This window comes from Engystomops pustulosus, chromosome 3 (assembly GCF_040894005.1).
Source record: "Engystomops pustulosus chromosome 3, aEngPut4.maternal, whole genome shotgun sequence".
Lineage (NCBI taxonomy): Eukaryota > Metazoa > Chordata > Amphibia > Anura > Leptodactylidae > Engystomops > Engystomops pustulosus.
The window spans coordinates 150,967,910-150,986,080 of NC_092413.1; the positions used below are offsets into that span (position 1 = coordinate 150,967,910).

Genomic DNA, 18,171 nt, shown 5'->3' on the forward strand with positions numbered 1-18,171 from the left:
GGTCCTCTTTAAAGGTTATTCTAGCATTCAAATATAAAGATTTCATAAATGAAAAATAATAAGTATTTTTCAGAGGAGAAAAATAAATCCTCTCAATGTGGTTGCTGCTTTAGGGAAATACCATGTAAATTTCGGAAGAAGAGAACACTTCTGATACTAGATACTGGTCTCTGGCAGTTATGTATTCTGTAGGTGTAAGTATCATACTTGTTGCACAACTGCTTTTCTCATAGCTGTGACATTTTAATGTAAGTGTTAATGACATTGGTATGTGTCACCAATCTTGTGCTTTTCCAAAATTTTGCAACAAAAAAAACTTAAATAGTGATGTGTATATGTGTGCAGTCCTCTGTAATTAGACTGTAAAATCCAGTATGTCTATTTGCAATATAAGCGCCATATGTGACCGAACCCTCAAAGATTACCTGCAGTCCCATGTAACATATACCTCATCCCCCACCAGACACACAGTCCCATGTAAGATACACCTAATGCTACCTCAGTCCCCACCACACAGTCCCATGAAACATACACCTCATGCCACCTCCAGACACGCAGCCCCATGTAACATACACCGCATGCCACCTCCAGAGAAGCAGTCCCATGTAACATACACCTCATGGCACCTATAGACACGCAGCCCCATGTAACATACACCTCATCATGCCACCTCCAGACACGCAGCCCCATGTAACATACACCTCATGCCACCTCCAGACACGCAGACCCATGTAACATACACCCCATGCCACCTCCAGACATGCAGCCCCACGTAACATACACCTCATGACACCTTCAGAGAAGCAGTCCCATGTAACGTACACCTCATGGCATCTACAGACACGCAGTCCCATGTAACATACACCTCATGCCACCTCCAGACACGCAGCCCCACGTAACATACACCTCATGCCACCTCCAGACATGCAGCCCCAAGTAACATACACCTCATGCCACCTCCAGACATGCAGCCCAAAGTAGCATACACCTCATGCCAACTTCAGACACGCAGCCCCACGTAACATACCCCTCATGCCACCTCCAGACACGCAGCCCCATGTAACATACACCTCATGCCACCTTCAGACAGGCAGCTCCATGTAACATACACCTCATGCCAACTTCAGACAAGCAGCCCCATGTAACATACACCTCATGCCACCTCCAGAGAAGCAGTCCCATGTAACCTACACCTCATGGAATCCTACAGACACGCAGCCCCATGTAACATACACCTCATGCCACCTCCAGACACGCAGCCCCATGTAACATACTCTTCATGCCACCTCCAGACACGCAGCCCCATGTAACATACATCTCTTGTACTAGTTCAGCTCAGCGCCAGACACGCAGCCCCATGTAACACACATCTCTTGTACTAGACACGCAGTCCCACGTAACACACATCTCTTGTATTCGATCATTACTTGACCGTACTCTAATCCTCATATCATCCCGTACAGCCCCTTACACTCTCGCCTCCGTGTACACACATGTAACCAGACATGAGTCCTGTCACTCCTTCTCTATGTATAATCAGACATGAGTCCTGTGCACTCTCTCCCCTCCTCTATGTGTAATCAGACATCACTGCTTCTCTGCTTCCCGCAATGTGAAGCAACAGCCTAGAAGCCACACCCCTTTCCCGAGAGGCCACACCCCTTCCCGTGACATCATACCTACCAGGAGCAACTCCATTCTAGACACGACCCAAGCAGAAGAGAGAAAAGTGTCATGGAAAGTGTCTGGGTGACCCGCGGCAGGGCTGCGGCTGACATTCCCGGGGGCTGCACAGCTGGACGGAGCGGGAGGTGTCATCAGTGACTCCGGGCACAGGTGAGACTGCACATTACATCGCTGTGTGCCAGCTCGGAGTGGGCATCACACAGGGATGTTACTGGTGGGCACTCTGTAGTGGGTATGCTCAGTGCCCGGCTGTACTACCAGGGGCACAGGCACTGAGAGTTACTCCAGAGTTGGCTGGTGCTGAATGAAGGATGGCACTGCCTGGTGACATGTCTGTCCTGGAGAAGACTTGTGCCAGTGACTAAGGCACCTGGAATGGAGCAGACTCTGCCCCTCTCCCTGCCTGATCCTGCATTACCTGCTCTCCTCTCTATGACATGGTTCATGCTTCCTGCATATGAGGGATAATATTGGTAACAGAAATTTCAGGTTTTTCAAGAATGATGTAAAGGATTTGATAGAACCATTGATGTATCATAATGTATCGTCCTGCCCACAGACTCTGGAGAGTCTACTAGGACCCTGTGCTGGGTACAGCAGGCACAGGCCGCAAGTATTGCAGAGAAAACTGTGCCATAATTGCCACCCCCCACCCTTGGCATGAAGATATTGCCATAAATACATGTGGACATTTAGTATCTACTGTGACACTCCTTGGAGTTACAGGATCCATCGTTCTTTGCTTCTTCAATTTTCTTCTTCTTCTTCTTTTTTTTTTTGGATTGTCTTTTGTGTTACTGCCTGGTACCCAGTGCTCATAATGTTTTCTTGCCATACACTCTCACTTTTTCTCATAAAGACTGTTATCATTTCCTTTCTCTGTACTGATCTCCTTAATCCAATCACTTGCATATAGAAATAATAAATGCCAAGAGGTCAGGACTCCAGGCTCTGGCACGGATGTTTGGCTGCCTGTTTACATTAATATATATATATATATATAGATAGATAGATGTCTGTATGCTGTAGTGGAAAGTGTAACCATTGTACAGTGGGGTCTTTCTGGAGGTCTTAAACATGAACATGTAGCTCAAAGGATGCAATATTCTGGAGGAGTTGGTACGTCATTTATTTCACTATGAAACAAGCTCATGGACCTCTTGGGGAGATTGGGGTGCCCCCTTGGTAGCTGTACAAAGCCTGCACATGATATCCCTGAGTCCCTCTATACCGCTTGCAGTGATGCCCTTAAGTCTTTGTTGCTAAAAGGCTGGGTTATTGTTTCTTGTGGTCAAAACAAAACTGCTACAAATAAATATTGATGTACATTTCTCTAATAATTATTCTGAAGCCAGCTTTACAGGGCCACATAGCATTCAGGTATGGATCTGTATCACTGGTGGGCTAGGACAATGAAGGAGGTTTATGTCTGAATACCTAGTGGTCTGTCAAGATGAATGAGCTAGTGCTGCATGCTTTGTGGACTAGGGAAGTGAAGCAGGTCCCTGGTGGTCTACAGCAGGACGAAGATACTTGTCAATATAACTGCTGGTCTGTGGCAGCAAAAAGGGTGAATGTGAACATCTCTGAACTACTAGGGCATTGCGGAGCCCATGGTTATATTTATAATATGAAGAACAGTGGAAGGGTAGTGGTACATGCCTGCGCTCTGTCATGTCACTGTCCCTGCAGTTAGGGGAGTCTGCGGGCCTAATTGCAATGGCAGGTATCCCTTTAACAAGTTCTCTTCAGGAGTTTAAACCTTCTCCTTTAACACTGATAGATGGTTGTGTGGCTTGTGCAGTAATAATCATGCTGTTACTCTTTATTGCTTGCGTTTATACATTTCCAATAATTGTCGTAACGTTGATGGTTTACCGATTTATTTAAAATGAGTAAATGGAGAGTTTTTATTTATACGATACACTATCATCCATCTAAGTGGTCTGCTTGGCATATTTTACCTCCGCTATGGCTCCATTGCTTGTGATAGAAAAAAAGGTTGTTGCTTCATTGTAGGTGACCTCAAGGTCAGGGATGGTAGACATCACTAGGTGACATTATAGATTGGGACAGTTGAAGGGCTCATCTGGGCATTGACATTTAATGTAATTCATCTGCCATGTACATACATTTCTTCCATTGGATGTGATGAAAGAGGTACCTGTGTGGAGATAATTTCCACTAAATATAGCCATTGTTGTCCTTGGATACAACCATGGAAATGTCTGGGAGTTACTGCATGTCCCACATCCGTCCTGTGGTTATGAACTCCAGGTTATCAGGCAGGGCTCAATAGAGCATTTCAGACCACCGCTACCAGGGTGCGGGAGTGGTCGTATCCAAGGACAGACATTTTTTCTAATAACATCCAACTGGAGTAATATATGTAAATGACAGAGAAATTAAATGAAATGGGAAATGCCCCTTTAAGGTTATAACTCTTCATGGGGATTAAAACTGAGGTCAGCAGAGTTATGTCTTACAGCTATCTGCTGTCTTCATGGATCCTATAGGTATAAATCAAGGGGCTTGGTTTATGCTCCACTACCGCTGCATTCTAGTGATTAGTAGGGGTTTCAATGGTGAAATACTACACTCCTTTTGTCTGTCCTGGGGCCATTTTGTATTAGTTTTTTTCCCCATATTTAAAGTCTGAGAACAAATTGCAAGCAGTGGCATACATTATTGTCCATGTGACTTTATGGTGACCACATACTACATGCATATGTGTGTGTCCATGTACCCAGTACAACTGTAAAATATGTTTCATTGATTGGAACTCTGATTAATGGGGTAGACATGCATTACATTGATCCCTATTCCACATAAGTGCTTTGTCTCACAGGGTTGCTGCCAGCGTATAAAAACCTGCAGTTGTGTATTTGTTGAGTCCACTTTTGATACTGTATATGTGTTATGTGTCAGCTATGTGCCACCTCTAGGAAATGCTAGTCGGCAACGAGCATCCATAATAGGACCATCTACCACCAATAACGTACCAATAGGTTAAGCTAATTTCTGTTTCCCCTTTAATTATTATATATATTTATTATTATAATTATTTTTTGCCATTATAACAAAATTGTGATGGAAGCCAACGTTCCATTGAAGCCAATGAGGAACAGATGGTGAACGGACACTTTCCATTCACCTTTCATTCTTGGTGTCATTTATATTGTAATCTGCAAGATTTCTATGAGAATGTGTTGGTTAAGAACATTGTACTTGTGATTCTATAGCCGCCCCTCCACATCATAAATATATTACCCATTTTCAACTAGAAACTGTCAATGCAAAATGAACATTTTATTCCCAGATGGAGATGCTGACTATTGAACTGTTAGCATTATACATATCATGGTTGGTTTGTCACAGCTTCAGTCACTATCTCCCTAACAGATGGTAGGTGCTGTCATATAGCTTTGGTACTAATATTTTATCACCGTGGCAGCGAATGTATCTCTGGGTGCCGGGTATCAACTTTACAGTTTAATTTTGCTACTAGAAGGACCCTGCAAATGAAATACGATTGGAATAGAATTGCAGGCCTATCTAGCGATGAAGTAGATGGGCTGCATGACTTGATCAAGGTCACGTACTGATTGTAAGGGTGGGGGATACAAGTGAAAGGGTGCTCATCCATTAATTGTGATACCCTGTCTCACTGAATACATGACTAGCCCACTCCTGTGCTGGCAATTGGAGAATCACCTGGTGCGTGCAGGAGGGTAGCATGGCCCAATATGGTAACTGTATGTTTCTTGTACTATGTACTTGTATTTTAACAAGTCAAATTAGACATAACCTTTTATTTAAAGGGAACCTGTCACTAGCTTTTACACCACTGAACCAGCATCCTCAGTGGGGGGATAACATTTTTTCACATTCATACAGAAGAGACACATTTTGCCTGAAATGAGTCACTTTTAGAGGCCGGGGGTGCCTCAGATGCCCCTATATTGGCCACTACAGTAACTAGAAACATGCTTTGGGTTTAAAATTAAAGAATCTCCTCTTTCACATCAGCCTTGTGCTTCTATGAGCAACAGAACCAGCGGTACAGATAAATAGTTGGGAATGTGAACTGCAGATAAAGATCCAGTTCCTGCCAATTCTGTTTGGCAAGTTTTTGATTTTTGTTGCGACTTTATAGGTTCATTTATGGAACTAAGCATGCGTTTTTCACCTAAAAAAGTCTCAGTATTCCAACTTTTTGTAGAAAAAAATCAAAGAAAACATCTGTCTTGGAAAGATACATTTCGGAACACTGTAACAGACACACCCACCGACCCTGGCATAGTTGCAAAATTGCACCCAAAAAAACTGGATAAAGAAGAGAAATAAACTAGTCAAAATAAAGATACGTGTCTCCCTATGTGCAGGAAGTTCTTTGCCCCCGGACGTGCGGGAAGGGGTTAAAGTGTGCCGCTTAGTTCATAATGATTTTTACCAAATTGTTATGTCTGATTCCCCTTTTAAAACAAACAGAACAAAGCCCATATTGTGTTGCTCATCTATTTTATTTCCAGTGTTCCTTTTTTCTGTTATGAAGCTAATTGTTAAAAATCTTCTTTCTTAGCAGATAAGTGGGCGGAGTCCAAGCTCTTCCTGTCTTTGCCCTAATGCTGAGTTTATTACATCTTGCCCACACTTCCCAAGATGGCTTGTGTTATTGTTAAAAGAAATTTACCAACAGGATCAAGGATTGTAGACCAAGCACAGTTACATGCTGGTGCAAATCCCCTCTGAGCCCTTCAGGATCATTTGTAAAATTTTTAAAGCCTTTTTTCCATAATAACAAGGGCATAAAGAGCTAAATTAAGAGCATATTCTTCCAGAGGATGCACTCGCCTGTATGTAAGTGAGCTTGGTTTACAATCCGTGACCCTGTTGGTATATTGTCTTTAAAGGGGTTGTCCCAGTCTTATACTGGGACAGTTTTATCATCCAGCATTAGACACTTATATAAATCTGGTGCAGAATAAGACAGTGCAGAGTTAGACTAGACAGTCTTAAGACACTCTTTATAAATCTGCTCCATTTTTAAAAAAATGTAAGTAGTCTTACCCTGTAATGATCGAAACTAGACCTTCTTTTTAACCCGATCTATACGGCATAGCTGTAAATGTCAGCCTTGTGTAAAACCTGTAGTGTTTCAAATATTTTTTTATATGGTACTGTATGAAAAGAAAAGAAATAATTTGAAGTAATTTATTATTTTGATGATACTTAAAGGGCTTTTCTCCTTCATACCATGTGTTACATTTTCAGAAAATAGGTGATAAATGAGTGACCACTTTAATCCCATTTACATATGCTCATCACAGAATTGGGTTTCCTGGGTCTATTGTTAACAGCTTTGACTTTTTTGTATATATCAACAGACAATGAAGTAACTGTTACTGGTGATCTGTTTACACAGACATACGGGGGGGAGGATTTATCGGGGCGTGTGTGCCAATTTTCTCGTGTACAAGCCCTGAAAAAGGTGCAGTTCCTGGTGTTCCAGGAATTGCATATATTTCCCACCTTACGCCACCTCCACACAAGTAGGCGTGAAGGGGAGCATTCCCGCCCCACGGCTACGCACTACCCAAAGCCTGCTCAAGGAACATCAGGGGTTTTATCAGGTGACCGGAGTCTCCTAATACTGTAGATCTAGCAGAGGGCAGGAGGAACCTCGTACACTGACAGTGTCGGACTTGGTTTCCTTAGGCCCCCCAGAGAAAATCAATTTGGGGGCCCACTTTTCATTATTCCCCGGGAAATATACTCTAGCATTCTCCATGGTGTTTTCAGATGGACTTCTGTGGTTCAGTATTGGGTTGAGCCAGGGCCCACTGGAGGAACCTCTGGTACACCGGTGGGCCAGTCCGACATTGCACACTGGCACATGGTGCCCCCTCCCCAAAACAGAGAAGAAACAGATTGCTTGTTTTCAAGCCCCCCACTGCATAGGTAATCGTTGTCATTCATGATGTCAAGCAGTCTCTTATACTGAACATCAGTGGGACAGGCTGCCCCTGCAGATGGCACTCTGGTAGGCACCATCATACTCGCCACATTATTTAATGGATTGTATTCAAAAGGCCTAGTTTTATAGTCTTGGATGTGGTTGTTAAGGAGTTAAAACCATAATGTACTAAACAGACAAGAATAAACCGCACATTGTTTAATCCTCTGCTTGCGTCTCTTCCCAGCAGGAAGCCAATAGGACACATTTACAGACAAGCCTAGTATTCTGATTGGTTGTGTGCGATGTAAGGACGCAACCGGAGGATTAAGCAACAGGACTTCTTGTGTTAGATGTATACTGCTGTTTCTTTGATAAAGCTTAGATTTTAGATGAAGAAAGTAAGATCCATTATTAGATGTATTTACATAATGTGCAGGAGAAGGTCACCTCAACAATACATAATTGTATCATGCGGTAACGCCAGTGAACAGGTTTGGCTAAAGCCACAATGGTCCCAAGATGTGTTAAAAAAAAATCTTAACAAATCTTAAATAAAATATTTATTTCTTTTTAAAATAATAATCTTCTGTCTTGCTGGCCTCGCTGTTTTAATCTTATAATAAAATCTAGGTCATCATGACTGTGCCCAGGATTAAAATTGGATGAAATTAATATTTCTGTCAGTACTGAAAGTATTATTTTTGACATTAGTTATACCATAACTGACAATCATAACTTTCTCATGCCGTGCCATGAACAATTTCTCATGCCATGCAGATTTGGACCTGGAAACCAGAGAACCATAGGTTCCTTGTGGAGGTCTTATACCATAAAAGCACCCATTGGAGTGAATTTATAAATCTCTTTATGACAGAAATCCATCCCTTCGAACCATGGACTTAAATGGCGTTCACCAAATTTGTAAATCGTTTTAGACAGGCTGTATGTCAATAAAGACTTGTCCCCATGAAAAGCAGTGTGGCCTAAGTTGTGCCACAATTAGAGATGGGCTAATCGATTCTAAAGATCCTAAATGCGTTTAGAATTTCAAGAAAAATTAGATTTGTCTCGAATCCGAAGTTAACAGTGAATCGTGGGATCGAATTTTTATTTTTTCTTCCCCTTTATTAGCAAAATGGCTGTAAGTACTGCGTGTTACATGGGCCAGAGAACTCTTGGAAGAAGAAAGGAACATGGTGGTACTGTTCCTCATGGGGGCAGCGTTCCTCACTGTATGGGGGCAGCGTTCCTCACTGTATGGGGGCAGCGTTCCTCACCGTATGGGGGCAGCGTTCCTCACCGTATGGGGGCAGCGTTCCTCACCGTATGGGGGCAGCGTTCCTCACCGTATGGGGGCAGCGTTCCTCACCGTATGGGGGCAGCGTTCCTCACTGTATGGGGGCAGCGTTCCTCACTGTATGGGGGCAGCGTTCCTCACTGTATGGGGGCAGCGTTCCTCACTGTATGGGGGCAGCGTTCCTCACTGTATGGCTGTAGTGATCCTCACTGTATGGCGGTAGAATTCCTCACTGTATGGGGGTAGTGTCCCTCACTGTATGGCCGTAGTGTCATCATCCAGAAAATCAATCTTGAAGTGACATTTTAATTGGTTGTTCCGGAGGCAGAGAGTTTAGCACTGAAGTCAAGCTCTCTTCGTCTTGGAAAACCCCATTCACTGTATTAGATGGGCCTGCATTCAGGGACATAAGTAACCAGCTAAAGTCTGGTGCATAATATCAGTCACAGCAGGGAGGCACATTTTGTGGTGGGAACTTCAGTGCTGAACTCTCTGCCTCCATGACTTTATACAACCAATTTACATCCCTTTTCAAAGTAGATATTCTAGATGATGTCACTATACCGGGCAATGAAAGGAACATGATCTGTAATGTGTTTGGTCCCTCGTACACAATTGAGTGTGATGCGTCCAACTTGTAACACACTCCCAGCTTATGCTAGCTGAAATGTCTGGCCCAAACGCTGAGAACTGGGAACTTAACTTGCCAAACACTCAAAATTAAAGAACAACACACAATTGTCTACACAATGTCATTGTGTAGTGCTATGTGAATATACCATAACATGAGTAATATAGCAGTATTTTAAGCTTTTCATAAATTGTATATATTCTTAAGCACAGAATAAAACATAGAACATTTTCAGATACCTGCAAGCCAGATTCAGATTCTGGCACCTTGTGCTAATTTCCTCATTTCTCTGAAAAACCCTTAGGCTACGGTCACATATTTTGCTAGCTTTGCGTTTTAGAACATGTCACAAGCACAGGGGGCTGTGCCTCGGCCGGATTTAGTTAGCGTTTCCAGTGAAACGCATGCGATGGCTTACCGATCACATGTGTTCCACTGTAAATGCAAATGAGTTTGACCCGAGACATGTCCCCATCGCGCTAGCGCAGCAATTTCTAATGCAGCGCTAGCACGGTGTATGACCTACCCTTACAGTTTTCATTGACTTTGCAAAAATGGTGTGCCGTTCGAAAGTGCCAATTGAAGGCCTATCAGCCATGGCAAGAGAAGTTGGTCATTCCAAGTTTGTGATTTCTACAATATTGCTTCTTTACAACATCACAAACTAATTCAAGTGTCCCAAGAAGGCTTGTCGTCCTCAAAGACAAATACAAGAGAGGACAGGATAATGTATAGAATCTCCAACGGTAATTCAATACTGCAACTGGAATGCCCCTGTCACACAGCAAAATGTTATGGTTTAAAAACAAAGGTATAAGAAGCTTAAATTCTACCTCAAAAACTTCTAAGTTCAAGTCACAACTAAGAAAAAGATAATCCCCAAGTGACGTCTACATCTATAGACTGAAATCATTTTAAAGAAAATCTACCATCAAAATCCATGATGATAAACTTACTCATAGATCCAGGCACTGTGACTGCGGTAATCTTCTTCTTATATTCGTTATCCATGGCCTCTTTCCTTCTAAAATTAACTTTCAAAATTGTCTTTCTGAACCAGAAGGACTCTGGGTGGCATTACTAAAGCCCCTTCGTGCTGCAGCTGCACTGGCTGTTACACCGTTTCCTGCTCCCTCAGCACTTTGCCCCTCCCTCTGTCTGATGTAAGCGTCCCTGATTTATCATGCTTGATTTTGATGGTAGATTTCCTTTAAAATAAATTGTTACAATTATTATTATTATAATTATCATTTTACTATTAAAATATTTTTTCATAGCCCTGCCCCTAGACTGATCAGTATTGGACCACTTTTACAACACAAATATCAGATTGTGTTTATTTTTTGTCTTATTAGATGAAAGCAAATCAAAATCATGATCAAAAAAAAAATCCAAGTGGAAGAAAACATTCTTTAATAAAGAGAATATTTCCCCATTCCCCTCGAGCCATAGTTTGACCAATTTTTTGAATTGAAAGTATAGGGAAACTGATCTCCACATGATGTTAAAAAAGGCTCCAATTGCTATTAAACACAATAGCCCCAAATTTAGACTTTTAGAAATCCCTTGTAGCAATTTCCTAATTTTCTTCTATTAGTGTATATGCCATTTGCTATTACTAAGAAAGCTTCTGCCGGAAGTCGCATTTCCTGTGGTTTTTGACCTTGTTTGTATATAAGCCCCCAGTACAATGAAGATCCAGTAGTTCCCTTCTAGGATACTAACCAAACCTGATCATGTTGTGCTTACTCTGTAAATTGCCTTGCTATAATGCATCAGTTTTAATTAAAATTGTCCTTTCTTGCTGTACTATTCTCCTATCAAGTCAGTATCAAACTGTGAGGTCATTCATTGATGTGCTGTGACAGCTAAATGGCAGCTGGAGCAGCCAGAACCTAGTGTCCAGCGCTAGAACGAAAGGGTCAGGTATGTTTATATCAATTATTCTAACACAAAACTACAGTTTTGTGTTTGAGTTAGAAAACCCCTTTGATCCGCATACATTTTCAAGCTATTTAGGGCATCTGCAAATGTTGCAGGTTACGGAAAATCTGCAGCTGAATACAGTATCATCAAAGTGAATGTGATTTGGGAAAAGTAATGTAGACACCGTTTTTTTTTTCTTGTGGAAATTGTTGCCCAATGCTGAAAATAAAACAATGACCATATTTCTCTTCTTATTTCTGCTGATTTTTGCTTGTTTTTGTATACATTGTAGTCTAAGGGTATGTGAAAATGATTTTTGCTTGAAATAACATCAGATAAGGTCGAAAAAGGATGGGTAAAAAAAAAGTTTATGTAACAATCACATAAAAAAACCCATTACAGAAATCACAAATCTCCATTTGAAACGCACATAAAATAAAGCATATTTGTAGTGGGTTTTTGATGCAGATTTTAAATGTGTCCAGCTACCCTAGGGCCCTAAGTCCAGACTAGATTCAGCTACCCTAGGGCTAAGTACACAAATTAGCATTTTTAAAAAGGGTAATGCTTGCGGCCCATTTTGGTCAAGTGGACATAGGGGTGAACGCTGCTCGGACTGTCCGGCTCGGTCATACTGTGGCTGTGCATAATGGGGGCAACAGCATCCTTGAGCCGGCTGCACTAATTGCCTTTTATAGTCGTCTGCATGAGGCCTAAAGGGGACTTCTAGTTTTGATGGAAAATCCCTGCAGGATAAGGGTCCTTGCACATGACTGTTGGCTCACTGGAGCTGTATGCTACAAGCGGGTGGAGGAGGGAGGGTACTCCTCACCCTTCCTCTCTCCATAAAAAGCCTAGTGTCTGCCACCAGCAGTGAGATACAGAGGGCCTAATTTATCAAAACTGACTGAGATCGAAACTATTCCAGTTGCTCATAGCAACCAATCAGAGCTTTGCTTACATTGTATAAACTGATGTGGGAAATTAAAAGTTGAGCTCTGATTGTTCTAGTTTCTCATCGCAACCAGTTACCTCTTAGACACTTTATAAATCTCTGCGCTCACCGCAACGAGATCGGGTGCCATTTTATGTCTATGGGGGCCGTGCTCTAGCCACAAATTGTGCAGCCAGGTTACGATTCCCATTACAGTCTTGTGCATGAGGCCTAAAGGTAAGAAAATAAACTGTAGTTGCCTTGCTTGTGCTATTGTTTAGGCTCCCAGATGGCTGTAAGCTTTGGTGTTCACATGAGCACTGCAGGGAATCCATGGTGTCAGCGGTCACAGGAGCAGAAATAGTGATCGCACTGTTGATCATCCCTGGTATTGCACCTGCTGGGGCCACTGATTGGCTGCAGTCATCACATGATGACAGACATTTCTGGCCCAGCCTGTATGGCATCACATGACCAGGGACTGGTGTTTATCCTCAATGAGTAAACTACAAGGCTTTCTATAGAATGAAAGCAAGAAAATGGTTAGAAAACCGTGAGGAATTGATACAGAAAGTATATTGGGAAATTATATTTTTATTACACAAACACTACCATTTATTTGGTAAAATAATTGCCTGTACTACCTTTTCCACCTTAGTGCTTATTAAATGATCGATGATTAATGAAGTGATTGGAATAAATATAATAGATGGCAGAGAGAGAATTGTGTGATGCAATTGTAAACATGTTAAAAATCTGAAAAAATAACATATACTTTTAAATCTTAAAGTATATTATTTACCTTCTTTAATAAAAAAAAAACAAATTATGATACAAAGAGTTAGGACAATATGACAATATATGATGTTTCTTTTATTTCACAGTGTTCCATTAAAGAAGAGAAGGCCTACAATTAGTGGGGGGGTTTTCTTTGGAAATGACTACATTTCAAGGATTATTGCTTTGTCTAAATTAAATTTCACAGCTGGCGGTGGTAATGCATTGACAGCCGTGGAAAGGGGTTGCCACCAGCAGTACAAATGGCACTGCGAGTGACAAAAGTAACCGTAAACATTTCATTCAAAGATTTGAATAAATCATCCAGAAGAAACGGCGTCCTCCTTGTAGTCAGCTGGAGCCGATCTACTACTTATCATGCAATGATTCTCCCTTCTATGAATTAGCAAGAACTGCATTATAAATTCACATCTGTGCAGAAGATCAGAGTTTCCACCTTTTATGTGAATTGCAGGTGCTTTAATATGACTCTATTCATGTGAATTTATGGAAATATCTCTGCAGAAAGCTTGTGAACTATAAAATAGTCAAAAATAAGGCAGAAATATCAATGTTGCAATGATCTTGCATGTAAAAAGTCCATTCAGCAAGCAGCACGCTATACCTGCAGCGCCCCCTTTGCATGTACACAGGCTTAAGCCTAAATGCACACATATTTCCCTGCCAAGCAATTCTGGAAAAAATAAATTCTGAACAATTTTTACAATTTTGACATGTAAAAATAAAATAAAAATTATAGCATAAAGAATTATACTAAACCCCAACAAACCATATATTTTCTGAAAGCCCTTGCCCCATTTTCAAAATTGCATTAAAGAGTTTCTAGACGTAGAAACCTTCATACAATTTTGATTCAAAGTGTAACATTTTATAAAAAATATATAAAAATTTACTTTGTTGGGAAAAAATGTGCCCCAAACAGAAAACATAGAACTTTGTAGCTCCTAAATGTCATGGATGAACATAGTATTGGATGAACTCATTCATATGTTCACATGAATAAATCATCATAATATCACTAAAACTAAAATAACCAAGAATCTGCTTTTCAGATAGAAATAATTAGACAGGTCACAACCTGCAAAATATAGCAACAAAACATATTAAAAAAGCAAAGGCACCTCTAAAACCTAATATATATATTTTAAAGCAGATAACCTGGTGATTGCATTTGTTTTGATTAACAGTTCACAGCTACCAACATGCAACTTTGTGACAAACACAAATGATTAAAAAATGCTTTTAAAAATGCAATGAAAACATACTGTATATCTTGTGTATAATACTCGAGTCAATAAAAAAAAATAAACTTAAATACTTCCCCTCCGGCGCTCCAATGCTCGGCGCGGCTCCCTACCCTCGTCGCGGCAACTGGCGTCTCCTCTTCTTTCTTCTCTGTGCTGTATTAGCCGGCAGAGGCACGTCAATGTGAATTACCTCAGGGGGCTGGCTAGCTATATACTATAGGGGCTGGCAGGCTATATACTGGGGGGACTATGACCAATGCATTTTCCACCCTCGGCTTATACTCGAGTCAGTAGGTTTTCCAATTTTTTTTTTTTTGGTGGTAAAATTAGGGGTCACGGCTTGTTATCGGGTCGGCTTATACTCTACTATATACTTTACATATATTTACATAATACATGTAAGAGAAATTTTCCCTGCAGCCTACTGGCTAATAATCTGGAGGGGAGGGGGTACAATTCAGAGGGCTATGCCTTCAGATCTGTGGCACCTAGAATCTCAGTTCTTTTTCATCTGAAAGATCAGAATCTTTACAAGTGCAGTTGGGAGTGATCTTTCTCTATAAAAACTGCACTCAAAGTTTTTACTTCAAACTTAAAAATCTCTGGTTCTCTGGTGCCTTGAAACACAAATCATATGAAAGAGGAGGTTCTTTCTTTCAAAGGAAAGAAAATGTGAGATTCTAGGTGTCAGAGATCTGGAGTAATAGCCCTCTGAAGACGGGACATACGTCCTTACAGATGCCACCCGGTGAGGACATATGACATACGTCCTTGGCAGGAAAAGGGTCAAGGACTGAACAGAATGCATCAGTTGTTTGTATTTGTTCTCAGTATTTGTCCTGTTCTCCTGTTTTTTCCCTTGTGCCATCTAGAAACCGATCCACACATACTGAGGGCATACGGGTGTGTGGCAGTATTTTTCACAACTTAAAGGGGTATTCTCGTCTGGGCATTCACATTCAGATTCATTAATCTGCCATATATATATATATATATAATATTTCTTCAATTAGATGTCATTAAAAAAATTTGACCTGTATGAAGATAATTTCTCATAAATGTAGTCATATGGTCCCTTAGGAACAAGACCCTGGATACGACCACCTCTTCTGGAGTGATTGCACAAAGACACAAAGGGTGTTTGTATATGAAATGTCCGGGAGTTACTGCATGTCCCACAGCCGTCCTGTGGTAATGAACGCTGATGTGGAGGTCAGGCAGGACTCAATAGTACCTGTCTGACCACTGCTGCAAAAATGGGAGATGGTCGTATCCGAGGAAGCTATCTCATTTCTAAGGGACCATATGACTACATTTTTGAGAAATTATCTAAACACAGGAACATTTTAATAACCTCCAATTAAAGAAATGTTTACATATTGCAAATGAATTAAATTAAATGTAAATGCCCAGATGGGGATACCACTTTAATAGATAGGCTGCAAATTCAGGCAGGAAAATGACCTGCTTAAAAACAAATTAAATGGATGTGACCCACAGTGGCAGTGTGCAGGACTACATTGAATAACATTGAAAAGTGAGACAGCTGTATAAAAAACATAGTGTGCAAGTAGATACCGTACTTTTTTTGTTTGGGTCACATATTTTATGCACCATCTAAATATTTTTTTTTTTTAGTTAAATCTGGACTATGTGACAGGTGTCTATGTATTTCTGTATTGGGCCTAGTAGTTTATATGTGTGTTTTTGTTTTTTTTTTTTAAACATAAACTGTCCTGGTTTTCTGAGATGCAAACCCCAGGAGGTGAAAGGTTAATGCTGATTGATATACTGTTGATTTTGTTGGTACGTCTTGTACTCCCATGGAGGTGAAATGATATCTCCATCAGAATGGTCTTGGTGCTTTTGTTGCTATAGGAAAAATGACACTTTAACACCTACGGACTTCACGCAGAACTTATTCTGTCACTTTTTGTTTGTTACAGCTGTCAGTGATCTGTTGCATGACTCTGCTCGCAGATAAGAGATTGCTCTGATTCTTTTTTAGGTGTATCTATGACTTTTGCTACAGTACATGGCTTTGCAGTAGGAAACTCTGAAATGTGAAGTGCCTGGATACCTAAGGCTTGTTAGATTTATCATGATGTCTACTGCTGGATGAGAAATCTATGAATCTGGAGACATGGCAGACCCAGGTTCTTATATCCCTTGCAGAACTGGATAATATTTGATCAACCATAAACACTGCAATCACCAGATCACAGCTTCATTGAAAGGAGTACTTGCCCCTTTGGAGTGTTCACTTAAAAAAACAACTGGGACAAAGGGGGGATGTATTGATCTGGAGGAGGTTTCCATGGTAGTATGCCAATCCTGGTGTTTACTGCCATATGCTGAGTAGTTTTAGCTTAATTTTATATATCCAAGTTGTTGGACCTGGTCTCCTGGTATCAGTCCCTTTACAAACTTTCTGTAAAAAAATGATTTTCTGATTTTTACCTGATTTTCACAGACTTTTCAGCTTTTTATTGCAGGCCAATTCAGATGGCCGTATCTAGTCTGGGAATCTGTGTGCCTGTGTTATGGACGCTCAGAATCATAGTACAAAACCGTAGAGACACCGCTGTTTGAGACTGTGAATCTTCTCGGCTACCACCACAATACTGGTCATATCCAGACGCATAACTAAAGTAAAGTAGATAGAAGAAGGCACTGGTTATGTCCTAAAAACTTTATGACTGAGAGAATATACAGTGTATTCCTTCAATCCTGAGATGTAAATGATTGACATTACAAGTACCAAGCCTCAGGCTGCACTACTGAAGCATTTGGATGACAAGATGTCCTCTTCTAAAATGAACATTGCAGTGATGTTAGAGGACATGTTTGGACACACTCTACAGCATAAAATATCTAGATTATAGATTAGCCAAATCTATCGTTGGTATCTTCAAGATTTTTTCCAACTTCCTGTAAGATTTTTTTCCAAGTATATAAGTAGCATATTACAGAGGACCGTATATAGCTGTACTAGCGGCAGCTGCCATAGGGGTGCTGGAACACAGAACTAGCTCTATCTATCGCCATACGTACAGCCTATTGAGGGGGGTGGAGTCCCTCCACCATGCACGGGTATAAAACATAGCTCTGTAAACAAATTTCTTTTTACTTTATTTTGTTACAATTATCTTGTTATTGTTTATATCTTCTGCTCATGTCTGTCCGTTCTTATGGCCAGGCCTGTGGTACAAATTGTAATCTGCTCTCAGTACTAGATCACAAATGTCTTGTGTAATTGGTCCATGGCTCCATAGGCTGTAGCTGAGTGCTCCTCCTGTTCTGCTCCTCATTCTTCGTCTGTATCTCATCAGCACAGACATGCATGAGCCTCCGCCATAGAGCGTTTTATTGCTACAGCAGCAGGAACGGAACATAACTCTCCCACTGTGATAGAAAATCTTTACATTTTGAGCAAGTTGAATTGCTGCCCTGGTGATTGTTAAACTGTGCATCACTTGATCATTGTTTAACCTATTAGGTGCTGATTCTTTAACATGGAAATCGCCAATACCATTGAACGTTGATGAACATATGACCATTTTTGGGGATTATTTATGGCCGATCTAGATGGTGGCCTAGGAAACGGTGACACTTGCATTTCCCATAGCCAATGGGATCTGACTGAACTGAACTTGGTATGTAATAGTGACATCTAGTATGTAATTTCTGTGA

General features: G+C 41.0%; 1 protein-coding gene across 2 annotated transcripts in view; it reads left to right on the forward strand.

Moving 5' to 3' along the window:
* The first annotated feature begins 1,653 nt into the window (after window positions 1–1,653).
* IL1RAP (interleukin 1 receptor accessory protein) overlaps window positions 1,654–18,171 on the forward strand; it is a 155,636-nt gene continuing 139,118 nt past the window's right edge. For both annotated transcript variants that reach the window (XM_072142580.1, XM_072142581.1), the window contains exon 1: window positions 1,654–1,836. The gene's annotated coding sequence lies outside the window, so the exon portion shown is untranslated. The remainder of the gene's footprint in view (window positions 1,837–18,171) is intronic.